The sequence below is a fragment of the Mirounga angustirostris genome, unplaced genomic scaffold (assembly GCF_029215605.1).
Source record: "Mirounga angustirostris isolate CCGP_5_RB_7025 unplaced genomic scaffold, mMirAng1.0.hap1 SCAF_5, whole genome shotgun sequence".
In the NCBI taxonomy this organism is placed as follows: domain Eukaryota; kingdom Metazoa; phylum Chordata; class Mammalia; order Carnivora; family Phocidae; genus Mirounga; species Mirounga angustirostris.
In genome coordinates this window covers 76,259,754-76,281,875 of record NW_026991713.1, presented here as the reverse complement: position 1 = coordinate 76,281,875, position 22,122 = coordinate 76,259,754, and the positions used below count along the sequence as shown (strand labels likewise).

Below are 22,122 nucleotides of genomic sequence, written 5' to 3'. Positions count from 1 at the left end.
GGGCTGGGATGCCTACCAAGTGGATTGGTTGTCGTCTTTGAGAAGAAAGGGATGGATATAGTGGTAGAGTTTACTATCAAAAGTATAGCACCTATAAGAAAAGTGCAATTTGGGGGGGTGCCTAGGTGGCTCAGTGGAATAAACGTCTGCCTTCGGCTCAGGTCATGATCTCGGGGTTCTGGGATTGAGCCCCGCAGCAGGCTCCCTGCTCAGCGGGGAGCCTGCTTCTCCCTCTCCCTCTGCTCCCCCCCCCCAGTACAAGCTCTCTCTCTCAAATAAATAAGTAAAATCTAAAAAAATAGAAAGACAAAAGAGAAGTGCAATTTGGGATGCTAAAAGTAAATGACAATTCTCCTCGTGAGTTTATGGGAAAAAATTGTATTAGTTGGAGTTCTCCAGAGCGACAGAACTATTTAGATATACATATCCTAGAGAGAGTAATAGGAATTGGCTCATGCAATTATGGTGGCTGAACAGTCTCATGATCTCTTGTCTGCAAGCTGACATATTAATGTAAAATGTCTCTCTCAGATATCAATACTATTACACTATTTCTTTTAACACAGAGCAGTATTGAAGCAAGGAAAGACAAAGATGCAAAAAAAAAAAGCTTAATATTTAAAAATATTTATTGTTTTGTGTCTGAGAAGATGTAAAATACCTGAATATCTTAAATAAAATTAATCTCAAACGCATCGTCTGAAACAGATAGAAGGCAGATGGCCCTGAATCTAGAGGAAAGTTTAATGAAACACTGAGTGCTCAGAAACCAGGACTCAAGCTGTGAAATTTCTTTTTCTTCTGTCCCTTTCAACTGTCTCTCTGGCGTCCCAGCTCTCTGCACTTGAGCAACTCCTTCACTGCTCTCCATTGTCAAGGATCCTCACCTTCTTCCCTCTGAAAAAGGAGGCAACACAGAGAAGAGGGTGGGCAGGGCTGGCTTTGAAGGCAATTTGAGGAAGAAGAAAAGGCCTGTTCTCTATAAAAGATTATTATTAGAATCACCCTTTGGGGATAAAACTTTGTCTCTGAAGAGTTCCTATAAAAAATATATAAGCATGTTTCTTGAAAAGCATAACATACCAACCTATTGCACATAACAAGGACAATTTTACTAGTCTCTTTTACTGTTAACTTAGAAATTGTGGTGGCTAATTTTATGTATCAACTTGATTAGACCATGAGGTACCCACATATTCCATCAAATATTATTCTGGGTGACTCTGTGAGGATGTTTTTAGATGAAATTAACATTTTTAAAAAAGATTTTATTTATTTATCTATTTAGAGAGTGTGTGTGCAAGAACAGGAGGGGCAGAGGGAAAGGGAGAGAGAATCTCAAGTAGACTCCCCGCTAAGCATGGAGCCTGATGTGGGGCTCGATCTCAGAACCCTGAGATCACAACCTGAGTGGAAACCAAGAGTCAGATGCTTAGCCAACTGAGCCACCCAGGCACCCGGGATTGAACTTAACATTTAAATTGACAGATTGAATGAAAGATTGCTCTCCCCAGTAGAGGTTGGCCTTATCCAATCAGTTGAAGGCTTGGATAAAACCAGAAGGTTGACCCTCCCCGTGAATAAGAGGGAATTCCTCCTGCCTAACTGCCTCAGACTCAAACAATCAGTTCTTCCTGGGTCTCAAGGCCGGGAGCCTTTGTATTGGAACTCCATCATTGGCTCTCCTAGGTCTCCAGCTTTCCTGGGGCTTGTCAGTCTCCATGGTCCAGTGAGCCAATTCCTTATTATATATAAAACATACGTTTTATTGGTTTTGTTTCTCTGGAGAGCCGTAATATAGAAATCTAGAAGATTATGGAATTAATTTCACACACACCAACCTAGAGCAGGTTTGGTCATCTGGCCCAGTCCACTGAACATTTTAGCACAGATTATGCCCACAGTATAAGTGTATGAGTCTGACGGGAAAGAAAGAGGAGTGGCTCTAGTGTAAATTGCCTGGCAGGAGTAAGGTCCTGTGCGTGGAGAGAGACTCAGCCCAAGGAAGAGCTAACGCTACCAGAGTGTACAATGATTTTGATGAAAGGATGAAAACATTCATGCTCCAAATTTTCCATTTCATTTCTCATTAACTAAATTTTAGGTCACCAAAAATGAACCGAAAATGGATACAATGTTGCCTGTCTTGGAACATTTTTGTTCCAGACGAATGTGTCCCTTTGAGTGAGTGGTCAACTATCCAAATATTTTGCCTGAAATTTTCCAAAACAAAAAACAAAACCCAAATATTTGGCCTGAAATCCTTTTGTTTGGGATAAATTTGGTCAATAAAAAGCCAAATCAATGGTAAATTAGGCATTTTAATTTCTCCTAATTGGATGTGTCGAATTCCACGTAACTAAATACAGTAACATTTAGCAATGCTAAATTTCAAGGAGCTTGAGAGTTAAGAGATTTGCAATCTTCAAGATAAATCAAGTAATCGAGCACCTGGGGATATCTAATTCGTTTACATATAATAATTAGCACTTTAAAATACAAAATCATTAGACCGGGAAGCTTAGGAGCCAAGGCAGAGCACTTACGCAACTCTTTCAGTATTGTTAGCAGAAACAGTTGAAATACGTTCGGTGCCCAGAAATTAATCATCAGACCCAAGTGATCCACTTGAAAGAGAAGGAGGAGGAATTTGCTCTGCATCTCCCGATCATCTCAAGAGTTTAAGAAGAAACTAAAATGAGAAGCAATGTTTCAGAAGTCAATTCACTGCCCAGACCCAAACCCCAAATCGAACCTGGGACTTTTCTTAAGTGCGAGCAGAGCAAAGGGCGGTAAAGGCAAACAGCCCGGGGCGCCCCCTGAACAAACTGCGCGGGGCGGGCAGGAAGCCCCCGGCCAGGAGACCCTTTCTCTTGGTTTCGGGAAGGTGCTTCGGGCAGCTCCGTTTGCCCCCCCCTCCCCGGCTCCCCCCGCCCACGGGGAGGCTGCGAGCGCGGGGCGCAGGCCGGCGGGGCACAGCAAGGCCCGGGGACGAGGCGCGGACAGGGCGCCGGGCAGGAGAGCGTGTCGCCGGGCGCCGCCGCCGCTGTTGTCCGGGGTCCTGAAAGCCGGGAACTTCCCGGGACGCAGCGGCCACTTTTCTCCGTGTCGGAGCGGGGGGTGTGGGGGTTTCAGGGAGCGCACCTGCTAGGCCCGCCCTGGCCCTGGGCCCGGAGGTGCGGGCAGATGCGGCCCTCCCAGCCCCCTGGGTGGGGGTGCGTGATTGGGGGGCGGCGGTGAGCACGGCCGGGAGCGCCAGGCAGGACCCCGCTGGCCCTTCTCCGCCTCTCGGGCAGCCCCGCGCCGCGCCCGCGCTCCACCTGCGCGCGAACTCCGGCGGCCGGGGACGCGGGCGCCGGGCGCTGAGTGCGGCGGCGAGCGGGGCGGGAGCGGAGGGTGCTGGGGGGGGGGCGGCCCTCGTCCGGGGATGGAGGGGGGCGGGTGGAGGCGAGAGCGAGCGGGGCATGCGCAGTGGGGCGGAGGAGGTGGCGATGGCCGGGGGAGGCGGGGGACTGCTGTTTATTTGCAGCTGGGCCAACTCGGCGGCGCAGGCGGAGCGCGGGGCGCCAGCGGCGGGTCCAGCTGCCGCCGCACCATGCCAGAGCCCACCTCCGGGCAGCCGCGGCGCGCCGCCGGGGCCCCGGCCGGCGAGGATGCCAGACGCCCGGGAGCGGCCAGGGCAGCGGTGGCGGCGGCGGCACGATGGTGGTGACAGGCTCTGCCCGAGGCGGCGGCGGGGACCGCGCGCCCTCCCGGCGGCGGGGCTGCGGACTGGCGCCGGCCGGGGCCGCGGCGCTGCTGGCCGGGGCGAGCTGCCTGTGCTACGGCCGCTCCCTGCAGGGCGAGTTCGTGCACGACGACGTGTGGGCGATCGTGAACAACCCCGACGTGCGGCCCGGAGCCGCGCTCCGCTGGGGCATCTTCACCAACGACTTCTGGGGCAAGGGCATGGCCGAGAACACCAGCCACAAGTCCTACCGGCCGCTCTGCGTCCTCACCTTCAAATGCGCGGGCGCACGGAGAAGTTGCGAGACTGGCATGAGGAGCGTTTCTATTTCTTGCTGCCTCGTCCCCTCCACGCCTCCCTCCTCTCCCAGCTGTGCTCCCTGGTCCTCTGCCCCGCTTCTCTGAGCTCCTGGGGTGGCTGGGGAGGTGGGCCTGGGGTGTTAGGATAGTTTCCCCAAATGTCTGTGATCCCGGTGGACTGTTCTTTCTGGATAGAGCTGGGAGCAGGCTGAAGGAGCCTCATCATCACTTGCTGTCACCCTGGTCCCCTACCCTCCCCGTCGCCATGACCAAATGAACTAGCCCTAGTACAGCCCGCTCCAGAGGGATGTGCGGAAGGGGCCAGGGTGAGGGGCACGCTGCTCTCAGTATGGTTAATTTCTTAGAGTCTTGTGGAACTTTACAGATGGGGGCTCTGTGTGAACCTCTTTGGAGTCGCGTTCTATCCCAGGAGGTAGCTGGGATCTGACAACTTCCTGGGTTTGGGGGAGAAGCAGAGATGTCAAAAACTGTAAACTCTGAGACTTTACCCTTCTTCCAAGCAATTACCTTGCCATATTTCATACATGCTGGCAGAAGACAGAAGAAGCCTGGGTCAGACAAAAAGTAGTTTATCACTTTATTACTCAGGACAGAACAGTCAGCTTGAGCCACCTGCTCAGTGGCTTCCCCTTGCCCCCCGGGTCCATGGGGGTGATGCAGAGATGGCTTAGATGGACGTTTCACCTACCAGTGAATCTCAGTCTTTTAAAGGGGCTCTTAACAATTCCTCCCCCAGATACCTTGTCCCCAGAGGAGAGATTACCTTTATTGTCCTGGTCAGGAAACAAATACGGTCTCTGTTCCAGAGGGAGACGCTATCTCAGATATTCTTGAAAAGATAGTCTGGGACAAAAACTGTAATAAGAGGTACTGAAATGACAGGGAGAATTTCTTCCCAACAAGAAGTAGGCGTGGATCCCAACACACCTTCTAACCTTGGCTGTCCTCCAATTCTCCACCCACAAAACCAGTAACAATCAAGACCTTTCTGGCATCCCATACAAGCTGGTTTTTCCTTTATAAATTTGGAGTTACGGTTCACTTCTAATGTGAATGATGTGAATGATTTAAAGTGTCAGGGGGAATCCAAAAGTTTTTAGGGTGGAATATTCAATTTAAATGAGGCCTGATCTTAGACTTTTCATTTAAGAGAGAACGAGAAAAATGGCTGTTGTAAATTATCTACCAAACACATTTTATCTTAGTTACTCAGAGAAGAGAAATTTGAAATGCAGGGAACCTGATAAATCATGCTTTCCAAGTCTGAGTGTGTGGGAGGGATGGTGGTATCTAAAGAGAGGGTCCTAGTTCTGGGTCATGGGGGTTTTGTGTATATGATGTAGATGAATCTGAGTGGTGGGAGGCTTCTTATGAAGCCATCTTTTGTAATCAATAAATTCTTTTTCTCTTCCTTTGGAGCCACTTGCCTGGTTTTCCTACCTTTGAGAAGCTAGTTATCCGCTTTTAAAGAACGAATGCTTGTTGATGCCAAAGTAATGTCACTGGTTTTTTTGTTTTTTTTTTTTTAAAGATTTTATTTATTTGATAGAGAGAGACAGTGAGAGAGGGAACACAGCAGGGGGAGTGGGAGAGGGAGAAGCAGGCTTCCTGCCGAGCAAGGAGCCCGATGCAGGGCTCGATCCCAGGACCCTGGGATCATGACCTGAGCCGAAGGCAGACGCTTAACCGACTGAGCCACCCAGGCGCCCCTGTCATTGTTTTTCTAATAGCAGTAGATGTTTTCTGTTCCAAAATGTCCTGTATGATCTGAGCCCTGGTCACCTCTCCAACTTCATCTCTACCTCACTCACTTATTTCAAGCCGACACCCGGGATCCCTCGTTCCTCGTGCACAACAAATGCGATACCACATCAGGGCTTTTGATTTGCTGCTCTTCTTGCAGATATTTATGTGTCTTGCTCAGTCTTTGCCTAACCTCGCATCATCAGAGAACTCCTCTCTGATTATTTTATCTCGAAAAGTAAGCACTTCTCCCTGACTTCATCTGTACCCTCTTACCTGGCTTTTTCTTCATTGGCATTTATCACCATCTGGCATTAGATATTCATTTGATTATTCCTACCCCAAACCCCTCACTACCATGTGATCTCCATGAGGGCTATCCCTAGCATCTAGAACCATTTCTGCCACACAAAACAGTTTATTTTTAAGTAGACTTATTCATCGATCAATGAATAATTTGGGGGGATGTTTGGCAACTTTCCAGATAATTTTTAAGACAAGGCTGTCTTTTTTCCTTTTTTTTTCAAATGTAGGAATAAAGTCTTTTGGTCTCATTCCCTGGCTTCTTGCCTTTCTCTCCCTTGCTGCAAAAGAAAAGTTGAGGCATCCTAGGAGTTCCCTGGACACATCCCAAGGATTTGGCTGGCTGTGATTCTGAGAGTACTTCTAATACTGTGTCTCTCAGCTAAAACCTGCTGCCTCTAACTGCCTGAGGAAGACGAGGATCTTCAGCACTTTTCACACCTTCCTCCTCGGGACAGCACATTGTAGCAGAATAACTGGGGCGGTGGGGGGGGGGTGCCGGCGGGGGGGAGCAGCGGGGATCTTCCTAAATGTGCAAGCTCTAGTCATCATATTTCCTAAAGCCAAATGCACAACCACAAGTGTTCTCTCCACACCCCTCTGTCAGCAAACTGCCTTCCATTTGTGCTGGTGTCCAGCTTTTTCTGAAAAGTGGTCACTTTTATTTCAGGCAAAAAAAAAAAAAAAAAACGGTAGCCATGAAATACTGTTTTCTGTCAGAATAAATGGAATAAAAGACCTGAAAATACCCTGTCCTCCTAGGAATTAGCATGTCTCTCTCTGCCCATCAGGACTCCAGCAAACACACACCTCAAAGGACAACTAGTTTACTGCTAAAACTAACTGCTTAGCAACCAGTTATAAAGAAGACATTTGGCATTGATATGATCTCATTTTTTTAATATTCACTGACTTCGTGTTCTGAGGGTTTTCCTCTGGGACATGCCACCTTCCACATGTGGTTGGGGATCTTTGTTTCCACACCCTTCCTTTGGTGCAGTTGTTACTCTGAATACTAAGGTGACAACAGTGACAATAGCGACTCCTGAACTTGGTCATGGGTGTGGGGCTCCTCTTGATCAGCCCCCCTTACCCTTACCCCGTGTTTCATCCCCCTGTGTGAGAATGTCATGCATGAGACTTGAATCACAACCGTGAACTCTGCTTTCACTTCCAAGTGCACTATATGTTTGCATTGGTGCCTGCGAATCACAGCCTTTGGTACTTTAGATACATTAAGTGATGATCTGCTGATTTGTTTCTGGTACTGGAGGGAATGCAGAAGAAGAGCAACTGAAGTGATGAAGGGCCAGAGAGACTCGCCTGGGAGGAAAAACAAGAACCAGATGTTTTGGTATTGGTTGAATGATCTAAGAAGACGATGGGAAGCACTTCTGAGCAATTGAGCTGAGAGAATGTCGAGATGGGGAGAAGAAAGACTGGCAGCTTTAGAGGAAGACAGGAGTTTGGGTTTGGTACTGGGCTGTGGAAACACTCAGAAAGTATCATATAACTCTTCATTTAAGACCCTGGAAACAGATCATAAAGGAGCATATTTCAGCTTTTCTTCACCGGATTTTAGCTTAAATTGCAAGCAGATGTATGTTGAGTTACTGGAGAGAGCTGGGTTTCGCTAGAAAGTGTGGCAGTTAGCTCTCAGCATCCTGCCCTAAACCCTACAGATCCCTGGGCTTCCTCCAGCTTTCTTAAGTTAACATTTATGGAGGGTAGCTCAGGGAATATCTGCTTTGTAACAAGCACACTAGGTTATTCTTAGATACTCAAAGTTGGGAACCACTGGTTATAGTAAGAGCTAACATTTATTTGTGTAGCATTTACTGTCTGAAATATTTGATCATTGCAACCTCCTCACAGCCCAAGAATTAGGTATTTTTATTGCTACAGTTTTACAGATAAGGAAACTGAGGCACAGAGAGGTTAAGTTACTTGCGCAGCTGATGCAGCTAAGAAGCATCAGAGCCAGGATTGCCCCTCACCTGACAGCCTGGCTCCTGACTGTGCTCTTAATCACCATGCTGGGCAGCCTCTCTGAGGACAGTTACCTTTGAAATCCCATTGGCCTCATGGGCTGCATCAGCCAGGGGAAATGGTTTATAATGCACTTTTATCAAAAGTGAAACTACTCAGCCATCAGAAAGGATGAATACCCAGCTTTTACATCAACATGGATGGGACTGGAGATTATGCTAAGTGAAATAAGTCAAGTAGAGAAAGTCAATTATCATATGGTTTCACTTATTTGTGGAACATAAGGAATAGCATGGAGGACATTAGGAGAAGGAAGGGAAAAATGAAGGGGGGGAAATAGGAGGGGGAGATGAACCATGAGAGACTATGGACTCTGAGAAACAGGGTTCTAGAGGGGAGGGGGTGGGGGGATGGGTTAGCCTGGTGATGGGTATTAAGGGGGGCACGTACTGCATGGAGCACTGGGTGTTATAAGCAAACAATGAATCATGGAACACTACATCAAAAACTAATGATGTATTGTATGGTGACTAACATAATATAATAAAATTAAATTAAATTTAAAACAACAACAACAACAACAAAAAAGAAACAAAAGAAATAAATAGTTTTTATGGTTTTAATCCCCCCAAAAAAGTGAAATTATCTTTCCTTTTTGTTTTTAAACAGAGGTGAATGAGTGTTTTAAAGCCCCATGTGTGCATGTGAAATGTGCATGAACAGGTAGGAGTTGAAAACTAGATTTATCCTCTCGTAACTTAGTCACAGGGCTCATCTTTTTATTTTGACAGTTAAAAACCGAAAGAGATTTAATTTTGAAAAGCGGCTTCTTCATTCAAAATAGCAAGAGGCTTTCATGAACATTTTTATTGCTCTTCAAAAAATTAGGTTGAGATCTGAGATTGCCTACCCACAAAAGACTTCAGCTCCAGGCTTAAAAAATTAGATATCAAAGAAGCATTTTTTTTTCTTGTTTACTTTTACAAACTGTTTATTTTCCGTCAACCTTTTCCATTTCTATTTCCATTTTGTTTGCCTTTGTGGAAGAGCAGCTTAAGACCACTCAGTGGTTGTTCCTACCCATTCAGTGGCCTGAGCAGTGGGAGCTGCAGACCAGTTTCCAGTGGCCGGCTGGGCGCTCCAGTCTTCAGTAGGGAACTGCTGAATAGGCACCGAGGGACCTGCACGCCTTCAGAAAAGAAGCATTTTATACAGATCTTTTTCCAAGTTGGTATTCTTTAAATGGTGAAGCTCTTACTGTAACCACTCTGGGCCATTTTGGGTTTTTTGTTTGTTTGGCAGGGTTGTGGTTTTAGTTTTTGGTGGCATTTTGTTAATCAGGATTCTTTTATCAGCTATTATGGCTGTATTTTTCAACTCATACTGTAAACCATGGAATAATGATATTCATTATAATGAACTGAGACACTCCAAAAGCTTGAATTTTTTTCTACATTATCACAAATGAAGATTCTACCCATGGGGAGCTTATATTCTAGTAGGAGGAGACAAAGAATAAACAAATATATAAATAAGTGGTAATAAGAATCTATTGGCCTACTTCTTCCAGACCATGGACAGAATGGGCAACGACTTAGAAAAGCATTGAAGGAAATGAAAAACATACAGGGCGTGTTTCTTGAAATGAATGGATGAATGACGTAACAGGTATATCATAACATAACACCCGGACAACAGTGAACGAGCTGACTCTCCCTTGGGACTGTCCACCCCTGGATCTTGTATCACAGCTTCCCAGGAACACCCTTGCCTGCATCTGGTTTAGACGGGCTTGATTCCCACCTTAAGCTACTTTCTCTCCCTCAGCCTGAACAGAGATTCTCTAATTATCCACAAAGGCATTAAACCTCTACTCACTTTATTTATGCTCTCTTCTCTGTGATGGAAAGGAGACTTCCCTATTGATTGGGATCATTAGAAATTCCTCAGGGAGACAAGGACACATTATGTCCTACCCGTATGTTGATGGAGATTTACTGGAAGCCTCTGGGGAGCTATGTTTATGTGCACAGTTCCTGTTCTAGAAGGGTAGCTATCTGCAGTGTTTACAGTGTATTGGCCCTTCAGAAATAGTCTCCAAGTGATTTTAAATAAATAGAAGTGAGTGAGATGCAGTGTTACTGAAGCATGTTATTTATTCTGGGTAGGCTTCTGAGGGAAAGCTGACTTAATGCTGTGTTGAGCTCCCCCCTTCACAAGAAGGAAGTTTTCCTGGGAGGCTTGGTGAAGACCACAAAATGGTGAGGAGGGAGGGGCAGAGGAGGATCTCCTTGGCCACTGGGGGTTTGTTACTGTCCATAAAGCAGATGAGGATAGGGGTGGGACTTTTACAAATCCTCCACATTGTGGAATTAAAATTAAGGGAGTGTTACCCTTGGGAACATCAGGATGGTGTGGAACATTAATTAAAGTGAAGAGACATTTGGAGCATTTCAAGCAAGGTTTCTTAACTTGGGCTCTGTGGTTTGGCCTGGGAGAGAGGCAATCTTTGAATTCCTTGAAAATACAAGCAAAATGTTGTTCATGTGAGCACACACGTATTCCTCCGGGGAGAGTGTTCTTAGCCTTTATCACGCAAAGGGATCTGTAAGAAACCACTTTGTTCTTCTCTCATCCCCTTGGGCATGGCTGCTTCTATATTCCCTGACATAGATTTCTCTTCCGGGTTTACACTCTTCTTTTTATTTTAACTTGAGCTATTTTTCAAAGAGAATTAAAAGGGAAAGATCTACCTTACCTAACGCACCAGGTTTCTGAGAATGTGGAGACACTACCGGTCTCTTCTCCCCTTTCCCTTTGTCCTCTGTTCCCATGACTTCCCTTGCCTTCCAGACTGTGTGCTCCTGAGACCTTTTCTGGGAAAGGGCCCCCTCTCCTGGGAATGGTGCCCTCTGGTATCAGTGAGCTCACTACTGCCCCTCTTTTCTGGGCTGTTTTCCAAGAAAGTGGATGGAACTTTACATGAAGCAAAGGTTATTTGCATTCATATTTGCCACAATCTGGAAGGCTCTCAGTCTGTGAGGGATTGCTATCAAGACTGTCAGGGGGGGGAAATGTTTTCGTCCAACTACCTGGCCTATGTTTAAATGAGAAACAAAGACTAAAGCAAATAGAGTTAGAGATCCGTAGAGCTGAGAAACAATCATTTCCAATGTTCAACTCAATACAATAATCATTCATTCATTTATTCATTCATCCATTCAGTAAACTTTTATTTGGAACCTACTCTGTGCTGAGTATGGAGGATACAATGACAAACAAAACAAAGTATAAAAAAATTACTCATGATCTATCAAAAGACACGGTTAAGAAGTTTTAAAAACTGGTTAGGTCCTATAATGGGGGTGAATTGAGGGTGATATGGGACCTGAGATATTTTGCCTTTTTTTATGGTATTTCAGGTGGGTGGTCACTGAGATTGTGCCTGGATGTTCTTGGTTATTGAAGCACCTGTCCCAGTTTTAAAATATCAATTCTTCCTTTGACCAAGCTGAATTGCCTCTTGGTTACAAGTATATTGAGTATGAATACCCCAAGGGTCAGGGTGGTGTACTAATTGAGTGAAGTGAGCTTAGTATTGGTTTATATATTCAGTAATACTTTGCATATTGAACACATGAAAATACTTTCCTCTTTCAGAGGAAATATGCCTCCTTCTATTCTTCTTCTTGAGACAGTCATTTTGGCCTGTGTTTTGATTTATTGTGTTTAATAGTAATATAGACCCTTAAAATATTCCACTGTTCTCTTTACTGTAAGAAGAACAGTAACACATGAATAATGATAAATGACAGCTTTCAGTTGGAAACACAAAAGGATTTACAGGGACTATGGCAAATCAGGAACACTTGCCTAATCTAAATTAGTGTCCAAATAAACTATGCAGCTGGCCCAGTGTAGCTAGTTCTTCTGATATGACCAGAGAAACCAGAAATAAGATTTTTTAAATGTAAAATCTGACTTTTACATGTTGGCATATTAAACATAATGGCTAATCAAAATAAGTTCACAGACTAGACCTGACCCCAAGGCAGCCCATTTGCCACATCTGAATAGACAATGGTCTCAGTAACTCCAAAGAAAAAACTTCCCCTTTGGGACTTAGAACAAATATATTCCTTCAGTATTTCATTCATTCATTCATTCATTCTTCCATGTCCTCATGCCAATATTTACTGAGTGCATACTATGAGCCAAGCACAGTGCTAGGCACTGAGTATATAGATAAAACTATGATAAAGACCCTACCTTCAAAGAATTTGCTCTTATTTCCATCTTTAATCTTCTCTATGCTGAGCCTTTTACCACACACTTGGAGCCTTGGAGAGTGCCTGCTTCCCCTCATCATCACCAGATTTCAAGAGAAATGTTTAGTTAGTCTGGCAGACTTAGCCTGAAGTATAAAACAGTCTTGATTTGGCTGCCATGAAGGAACTGAGCCTAAATTCTCTTCTCTGAGAAAAAGGACCTTGGATTGTACCTTTCTCTCCAGGGCTTTTCTGATTTCTGGAGCCATCCCATCACACATGGGCCTTCCTGATAGGGGACAGGGAGGTTGTAGTCGCTCCTCCCAGTCACACAGCCCACTCTCCTTTCTGTATCTTCTCTGGGTGGGCCATACAGTGGGTTATTCACACCATGGCCTAGTCTGGGGTTAAGTCTCACTTCAGAGCAGATCTTACCCAGCATTTCATTTTTTTAGCCTTTGGTGGGACCATGATTACCTCCATTTATTTCAGTAGGAACCAAAATGGAGTGGACAACAAGCCCTCTTTTCTATTCCAATTAAATGGATTTGTTATACTACAGTCTGAGATGTTAAAAATCTACAGGTTATAAGTGGTGGTACATCAAGTGTTTAGAATTAGCATGTATCGTCACCAAATTACAAATCCACCATAATTAGTTCTGAATATTCCCATGGGGATGGAAATGGAGTGGTCAACAAGATCTCTGTTCTATTCTATTTAGATTGATTTGGTAGAATACAGTTCAGGGTGTTTAAATTTCTGTAGGTTGTAAGTTATGTAAGTAATCAGGAATTCTGTAACCCTTTCAGATTTTTCCAGCAGGTGGTTATTATACTCTAGGTGTACCATGAGGCCCAAGGTATCCAGATCTGTTCAGTAACAAGCCATGTCATTGTAAGTGTCTATTCTGTGTACCATTCTCACTTTTAAAACTGAAATCATTTCTAAATGAGCTGATCTTTAACTTTTTTATTGAAACTATGGAATATCTCCCTAGAAAAACGCATACCTACCCAGTATTATGAATATAACTTCAGGGATATATGAAATTGTAGCAGGTAAAAAGAACAAGGGTACAATGTCATAACTACAGAACTATTGGCCTTCACTCCAAACAGGAGGAACAGATGAGTGTGGCCCCAGCTGAAGGGAACAGCCCCACTTCCTTATATGGAAAAAAATCTAAAGGTAAAAGAAATTTTTGCAGCCTTGAAGAAATTTTTTAAAATCTTTTTAAAAATACACCTAGAAGTATACATTTTACCAAGCTAATAAATATACTGAAAAATATAGAAAATGAAGATAAATCACCCCAAAATAAAATTATTTCTAGTCTCAAAGCCAAAGAGAACTGCTGTTAATATTTTAATATGTGTATTTACAGACTTTTTCTTTCTTTTTTTAAAAGATTTTTTTTATTTAACAGAGAGGGAGCAGAGCAGGGGGGAGCGGCAGAGGGAGAGGGAGAAGCAGACTCCCTGTTGAGCAGGGAGCCCAATGTGGAGCTCAATCCCAGGACCCTGGGAATCATGACCCGAGCCAAAGGCAGATGCTTAACCAACTAAGCCACCCAGGCACCCCTTTACTTTTTCTATGAACATACACATTTTTACTAAAATAATTATAGTGATGATAATTACTTATAATTATTGAGCACTTAATATGTTCTAATCATGTTAGATGCATTGGCTTAGTTAAACCCCAAACAACCTTATTAGATAGTTTCTGTTGTTTAATCTATTTTACATATGGTAGAATTGAGGCACAGAGAGGTAAAGTAACTTGCTTAGCATAAACAGCTAGTAAATGCCAGAATCATGATTTGAACACTGGGAGCCTGACAGTAAAGACCATGCTCTCATGGTGTAAATACTGTTTAGAAATCGGCTTATTCACTTAAAAATTTATTTTGAGCAACTTCCCATGTCGCTAAAAATTATATACCTACATCATTTTGAAACAACTGTGTAGGGTTTATTGATAAACATGTATTCTTATTTATTTATCCAATGCCCTATTGCTGATATCCAACTACTTCAACTTAGAGATTTTAAATAATTCATGATGTACACTCTTGAAGTTAAGTCTTTGCTTATCTACTTAATGGTTAGAATAGAGTTAAATTGCTAATAGACCTTAGATTTACAAATTGTAATCCGCATTTCTTCTTAAATTAAAAGAATCTTAAACTTGATTTTTAGAAGTGTGGGCCAGTGTCGTGTTGAGGAGTGTTTCCAACCCATGGCTCCTTACATCCTCTCATGCTCAGTTCATTTCTGGGGACCTATGCATACTAGTGAAAGAGACAGACATCACGGTGTTTGGGTGTGTTTGGTTTATGACCTCTTTTCCCCATTCCAAAGCAAGAGAAATCCTTATTTTCCTATTTTTTGAAAGATTTTATTTATTTATTTGAGAGAGAGAGAAAGCACACAAGCAGGAAGAGTGGCAGAGAGAGAGGGAGAGAGAGAATCTCAGACTCTGAACTGAACACAGGCTGATGTAGGACTCAATCTCACAATCCTGAGATCATGACCTGAGCCAAAATCAAGAGTCTGATGCTTAACTGACTGAGCCACCCAGGCGCCCCTATTTTCCTATTTTTATATCAAGTAGCGTGAGGAATGTACAGAGACATTTTCTTAAAACACTGGATTTCAAATTTTCATTAAAAATATAGTAATAGGGGCGCCTGGGTGGCTCAATCGGTTAAGCGCCTGCCTTCAGCTCAGGTCATGATTCCAGGGTCCTGGGATGGAGCCCCACGTCAACTCTCTGCTCAGCAGGGAGCCTGCTTCTCCCTCTCCTCCCCGCTCATGCTCTCCCTCGCTATCTCTGTCTCTCTCTCTCTCAAATAAATAAATAAAATCTTTGAAAAATATATAGTAATAAACTGGGTGCCTGGGTGGCCCCTAATTCAGTATGAGAATTAGGTGTAATTATGTCTTTTAAAGCTCTATCATGTATCCTGTGTGATTTGGCTTCAGGCAAGTGATCACAGAAGGAAAGCTCTTATGTTTGTCACATGCCATAATCACATGGATCTGTCTCGTGGCTGAAGATCTACCGACGAGAAGCCACACACTTTGCCCTGAGCTCATTTTCCTCATCCCCAGATGCTGCACCCTATTCCAGTGCATCATCCGACCTATACTTTCCTTATAGCCTTCTTAGACCCTCCTACTCCTTCCCCGTGTGGAGCCCCTGGGCAGGTACTTCTGGTGTGACAAGAAGTCAATGAGGCAAACAGTAATTATCAAAGACACCAGTCATTAAGCCTGTTAGAACTAATGACATCAGTAATTAAGCCTATTAGAATGCCACAAACTACACGGGAAGATCAGTTGATACTTTTTAGTCACATGTTATATTCAAATAAGAACTTTATTTAGCAGCCTATTTTCATTTTTAAAAATTAAGCATATGCATTTTTCCCTGTAGGTTATTAATGATGAGAATGGCTAAGGCATATTAGAAGTTTGAGCACATACTGCAATTTTCTTCCTCTATTAATTCTATAAATAGCAGCCATGTGACATGCAGACTTTTAAGTTTTTAATGGCAGTAATTATAAGGTCTTATCTCTTTTGAACTTTTTCTTTTTTGCAGTTGGTTTATTCTCCTGCCTTGTTAGATGAACAATTTTATCTGGAAAAAAAAAAAAAACTTAAAAAAAAATCCTGTCTTTATTCCCCCTTGTCATGAAGAAGACAGATGTGCTATTAAGTGGCAAAAAGCCGGGAAGAGTCATTACATGCTGATCACCTCCTGCTGGGGCCTGTGATCCTTGGAGACCGTTGAATAGCCTGGTGGTCTGCCAGTTCCCTGTAAATCTCAGGGAGGGAAACAGAGGCAAGGAGCCCCATTAGCACTTTGACCCAAGCTCATGCCAAGCATGCATTTGACTGCAAAGGCCCAATAGTGCCTGAGAGCCATGAGTCAGAGGACCTCTCCTTATCCTGTATGAGAATACTTTGCTCTCTTTAGTCCCCACCAATGCAAGTAATTGCATCGTCTGCCTTACTTTGCAGAGACCCACCCCTAAAGCCCTCTCGTTTCCACTCCTTTCCTGTATCCACCTTGTCTCTGCCTCCTAAATTTCCTTCTGCTTTGCCTCTCTGACAGCAGAAGGATGAGACAGCTGACTACAGATGTGCTCTCATTTGGTCGGGACAGAGCTATTTTAATGTCCCCGTTAAAATTGTCCCCACTGAAGTCTCATGTCCTCCGGCCTCAGAACTCTCCTACACTCCTTTCTCTCCTCTTCATCCCATCACTGGTGAGCCAGGCCTTTCTCAAAGAGGATGACTGTCTCTTTTGTTCTCCTGAATAATCCTTCTTGACCTTCTTCATAATGAACTAGCACAAGTTTTATGGAAGGAATAATACTGCTGGTATCTGGTTCAGAAAGCCTGTAACTCATTGTTTCAAATTCTGTGTCTTTCAAAACATTTAATGCTTATACCCAGCAACTCTGCATACATGGATGTTGGGGAACGTCATTAAAAAGATGTGACTACTGGGACGCCTGGGTGGCTCAGTCGGTTAAGCGTCTGCCTTCGGCTCAGGTCATGATCCCAGGGTCCTGGGATCGAGTCCCGCATCGGGCTCCCCGCTCCGCGGGGAGTCTGCTTCTCCCTCTGCCTCTGTCTCTCTCAAATAAATAAATAAAATCTTTAAAAAAAAAAAAAAGATGTGACTGCTGATTAGCCCATGAGCTGGCCCCAGGCACTCAGAGGCTCCTCATTCCCTCCCCCATCCTTGGAATGTGGGTTCCACTTGCTTTCCATCTCCCAGAGCCTGCTCCAAGGACATCACCTTGCGCTGGGGATGTGGTGTTGAAAACACCTGCATGGTGTACATGACTGAGCCCAGTTAGGGCCTCTTTATAAACTTTGAAGATTTGGAGGGTGGGCATGGGGATCCATTTGTCTTGCTGCTGGCCTAAAACAAGCCTCAATGTAAGTTCCCTTTGCTATTATTAAAACCGCCACCTACCAGCCTAGAGTGGCCTGCCTCTTCAGTCTCTCCCTGCACTCCACATATGTGGACAGGTTGCAGATTACACCAGGAAAGCTCCGGACAGTCCTGTGACCCAGTGGAAGCATTCATTCATTCATTCAATATGTACCCTGTGTGGGGGCACCTGGGTGGCTCAGTTGGTTAAGCGTCTGCCTTTGGCTCAGGTCATGATCCCAGAGTCCTGGGATCGAGCCCCGCATCGGGCTCCCTGCTCAGCGGGAAGCCTGCTTCTCTCTCTCCCTCTGCCCCTCCCTGTGTGTGTGCTCTCTCACTCTCTCTCTCTGTCAAATAAATAAATAAAATCTTCCTGTGTGTCTGGCACTTTACTGGATATTAGGGATAAAGCCAAATATAGGTAGATACAATTCCTGCTTTCAACGAGCTTGTAGTCTGATGGAGGAGGCAGATGTCACATGGTAGTTACAGTACAGTGGATTATAATTGTGCTAAGTGCTATAAAGGGAAAGTTCAGAATGCCATGAAAGTATCTAACAGGGAGACTGGCCACTAACAGCTCATGTTTCTGGAGTGCTGACCACGTACCATCCAAGTCTCACAACAACCCTGTAAGACCAGGGCTGTCCTATTTTCAATTTACAGAGGGAGAAACTAAGGCTTACAGAGTAACTGGCCCAAAGTGAACCAGCTAACGAGGGATACAGCCAGGGACCCAAGTTTTTATGACCCTGTAGACCATGTCACTACTCTGTGTGCATCCCTACCTCCCGTGGAAGGTACGCAGGACAAGAGTCAGGAGACTTCCTAGCACATCTGTACCATGAAATGGTTATGTTCGATCAAGCTTTTAGTGTTTGGGGGGTCATGGGCTTAGGGCATGGCAGATGAAAGGTGGCAAACCTTTGAGATAGTCATCTCATAGAGAGTGAATCTAGACAGGCTCTATGACTGCTTCGATGAACAGAAAATGACAGAAGTTTCACTGTTTCATTTCCATTCCATGGGAGACTGGCAGCTACTACTTCCTGCCTCTTGGAATGCTCATTCTGAGGGAAGCCAAACACCAGGTAAGAAGTCCAACCACCCCGAGACTGCCATACTGTGGAAGGGCTATGTTGAGAGAGAGAGAGAGTGAGAGAAACCCCCAGCCTGCCTTAGCTGTTATAGTCTTCACAGCCCAGGCACTCAGAGAGAGTGAAGAAACCATGTTGGTCATTCCAGGCCCACAGATTCAGCAAGGAGAAACGTTGAGGAAACAAGTTGACAGCCAGAACCAAAACCCTAGGCATGAAGAGCATGCACAGCTATTCGAGCCACTCCAGGTGACGTTCCGATCATCGTGGGACAGACACAAGTCATTCCCTCTGTGTCCTGCCTGAATTCCTGACTCAGCACTGGGAGCCTAATAAAGTGGTTGGTGTTTTATTCCACTAGATTCGGGGGTGGTTTGTTACACAGCGGAGATTCTCCTTTGGGAATCTAATGTAAGCAGTAGACCCTCTTCTAGAATGATGCACATACGTACATGCAAATTTACACCAAATCTTAGTGTCTACCCCCCCCCAATTTATCTGCTGATTCTGGAAAAAGTGCCCCATCACTGGACAATTTCTGACACCTTCAGTTTTATGATTCAGCCCATAGGAAAATAAAACAAAAGTAAAAACAAATGCTAGATGCACTTCAACCAATAAAATTTATTCCTAAATTAAATCCAGGCTGCAAGAATGAAGTGGGATTTCTTTACCAGACATCTTTTGAAGACATTTTTAATGAAAGTTCATTCTTTTTAAAAAGCTATCATGTAATACCTAATACAAAGTAGGAAAAAAACTTCCAAGCTCACAGATACAGAGAAGAAATTGGTGGTTGTCAAAGGCAGGAAGTGGGGGGTGGACAAAATCCGTGAAGGGGGTCAAAAGATATAAGCTTCTAGTTACCAAATAGATACAGGATGTAATGTGCAGCATCGTGGTTATAGTTAGTAATACTGTATTGTATATTTGAAAGTTGCTAAGAGAGTAGATCTTTTTTTTTTTTTTTTTTTTTTAAAGATTTTATTTACTTATTTGACAGAGACAGAGACAGCGAGAGCAGGAACACAAGCAGGGGGAGTGGGAGAGGAAGAAGCAGGCTCCCGGCTGAGCAGAGAGCCCGATGTGGGGCTCGATCCCAGGACCCTGGGATCATGACCTGAGCCGAAGGCAGTCGCTTAACCAACTGAGCCACCCAGGCGCCCGAGAGTAGATCTTAAAAGTTCTTATCACAAGAGAAATTTTTTTGTAATTATGTATGGTGATGGATGTTAATTAGACTGTCGTGATTATTTTGCATATATATAAGTATGCAATCATTAGGTTGTATGTCCGAAGCTAATATAATTTTATATGTCAATTATACTCCAATAAAAAAATATAAAATCTTTAAAATTATGATATAATGCCTAACACAAAGTTTGAAGAAAAACACAGCAAACACCTGTGTTCCCACCACCCAGCCCTATCAAGTCTTGACACCGAAACATACTGATCTCATTTTTTAAAAAATTATAGATACATTTTAAATCTCTTCTACTACTTTCTGCATCAGTTGCCTCCTTTGCTGGTAATAACCATGATCCTGAATTTGCTGTTTATCACTCCCATGCATATTTTATTACTCTTACTTTTTAAGTATATAACTGTAAGTAACAAGTGGCGTTGTTTGACTCAGTTTCAAACTTTGAAAAAATATTATCAGTATATTTATCATTGTGTAACTTATTTTTTTCCAAATCCACAGTAGATCTATGAGGTTTACCCATGTTGATATACATAGACAAAATTCATCAATTGTAGCTGTTGTTTAATGTTTCCTGTCCACAATTTGTTTTCCATTCTTCTATGAGTTATTTAGGGTTTTTTTCCACATTTTTGCTATTACAAACTATGCTATCATGGTGCATAGTATCCATGTGCATGCAGATGAGTTTCTCTATAGCATGCACTTAGAAGTGGAGATACATGGAAAACCCAGGCCCCGTGTACCATATTCGGAGAAAATACTCTTTTGAATGGATGTGGCAATTCACAGACACACCAGCAGTAAGGCCACTCTGTCCACAACCTCACCAAAACTCAGTAGCGTCAGAGTTGTTAACTTTTGTTAATCTGGTGGGTATGAAGTTGATTCTTAGATTAGTTCAAGCAAGAAATGTATTCATAGTTCAGTGTGTGGTTCTGCTGTAAACAATATTTACATGGCTATAATAATTTAATACTAAATACTGATTGAAGCAATGATTGTAAGATAATTTAAAGTATGGGAAGAAATGTGTGTGTATGTGTGCATGTATGTGTGTGCATGGGTGAGAGTGGTAGTTGTGGTAGTGGTGGTGGTGGTGGTGGCGGCGGTGGTGGCGGCGGCGGTGGCGGTGGTGGCGGCGGCGGTGGCGATGGCGGTGGCGATGGCGGTGGCGGTGGTGGCGGTGGCGACGGTGGTGATGTTGGCGGTGGCGATGGTGGAGGTGGCGGCGGTGGTGATGGCGGTGGTGATGGTGGTGGTGGTGGCGGTGGTGGTGGTGGCAGCGGTGGCGGTGGCGATGGTGATGGTGGTGGCGGCAATGGTGGCAGCAGTGGTGGTGACGGTGGTGGTGGCAGCAGTGGTGATGGTGGCGGCCGTGGCGGCGGCGGTGGTGGTGGTGTCCATTTAGGAGGTATTTAGTCGGGGTGCCTGGGTGGCTCAGTCCTTAAGCGTCTGCCTTCGGCTCAGGTCATGATCCCAGGGTCCTGGGATCGAGCCCCGCATCGGGCTCCCTGCTCTGCGGAGAGCCTGCTTCTCCCTCTCCCACTCCCCCTGCTTGTGTTCCCTCTCTTGCTATGTCTCTCTCTGTCAAATAAATAAATAAAATCTTTAAAATAAAAAAAAAGGAGGTATTTAGTCTTGTGCTTAATAGTGGGAAGTAAATATGATAATATATAGAATTTTAAATCAGGAAATTGTCATATAATAGTCCTATTTAGAAACATGGATGCAAATACCTAAAAAAAAAGCAATATGGAGGTTTCTCAAAAATTGAAAATAAAACTATCATATAATCCACAATTCCACTTCTGGGCATTTTTCCAAAAGAAATGAAAATGCTAATTCAGAAAGATATACGCATTTCAATATTCATTGTAGCATTGTTTACAAGAGCCAAGACATAGAAACAACTTCAGTGTCCAATGGATAAATGCATAAAGAAAATGTGAGACAGGTGATAGATGATAGATAGATAGATAGATAGATAGATAGATAGATAGATAGATAGATAGATGATAGATAGGTAGATAATAGATAGATAATGGGATATTACTCAGCTATAAAAAGGAAGGAAATCCAGCCATTTGGGACAACATGGATGGAGCTTGAGGGCATTATGTTAAGTGAAATATCTCAGAGAATGACAAGTATCATATGACCTCACTTCTATGTGGAATCTAAAAGACAAATAAATGAATAAAATCCAAACTCATGGATACAGAGAACAGATTGGTGACTGCCAGAGGGGTGGGGTGGAAGGTGGGTAAAATGTGAGAAGGGGATCAGAACGTACAAACTTCCAGCTGTAAAATAAGTCACAGGATGTAATGTATAGTATGGTGGCCATAGATAATAGTACTGTATTGCATATTTCAAAATTGCTAAGAGAATAACTCTTAAAAGTTCTCATCACATGAAAAAAAATTTCTAACCATGTTTGGTGACAGACATTAACCAGACTTGTGGTTGTCATTTCACAGTCTATACAATTATCAAATCATTATGT

General features: G+C 43.8%; 1 long non-coding RNA gene across 1 annotated transcript; it reads right to left on the bottom strand.

Moving 5' to 3' along the window:
• Nucleotides 1–617: 617 nt before the first annotated feature.
• LOC135364446 (uncharacterized) lies at nt 618–3,989 on the bottom strand. The gene is made up of 3 exons (XR_010411562.1): nt 3,145–3,989; nt 2,547–2,692; nt 618–897 (listed from the first exon to the last, which is right to left on the bottom strand). It is a non-coding gene; the product is annotated as an uncharacterized LOC135364446 (long non-coding RNA).
• Between the last annotated feature and the right edge of the window lie 18,133 nt (nt 3,990–22,122).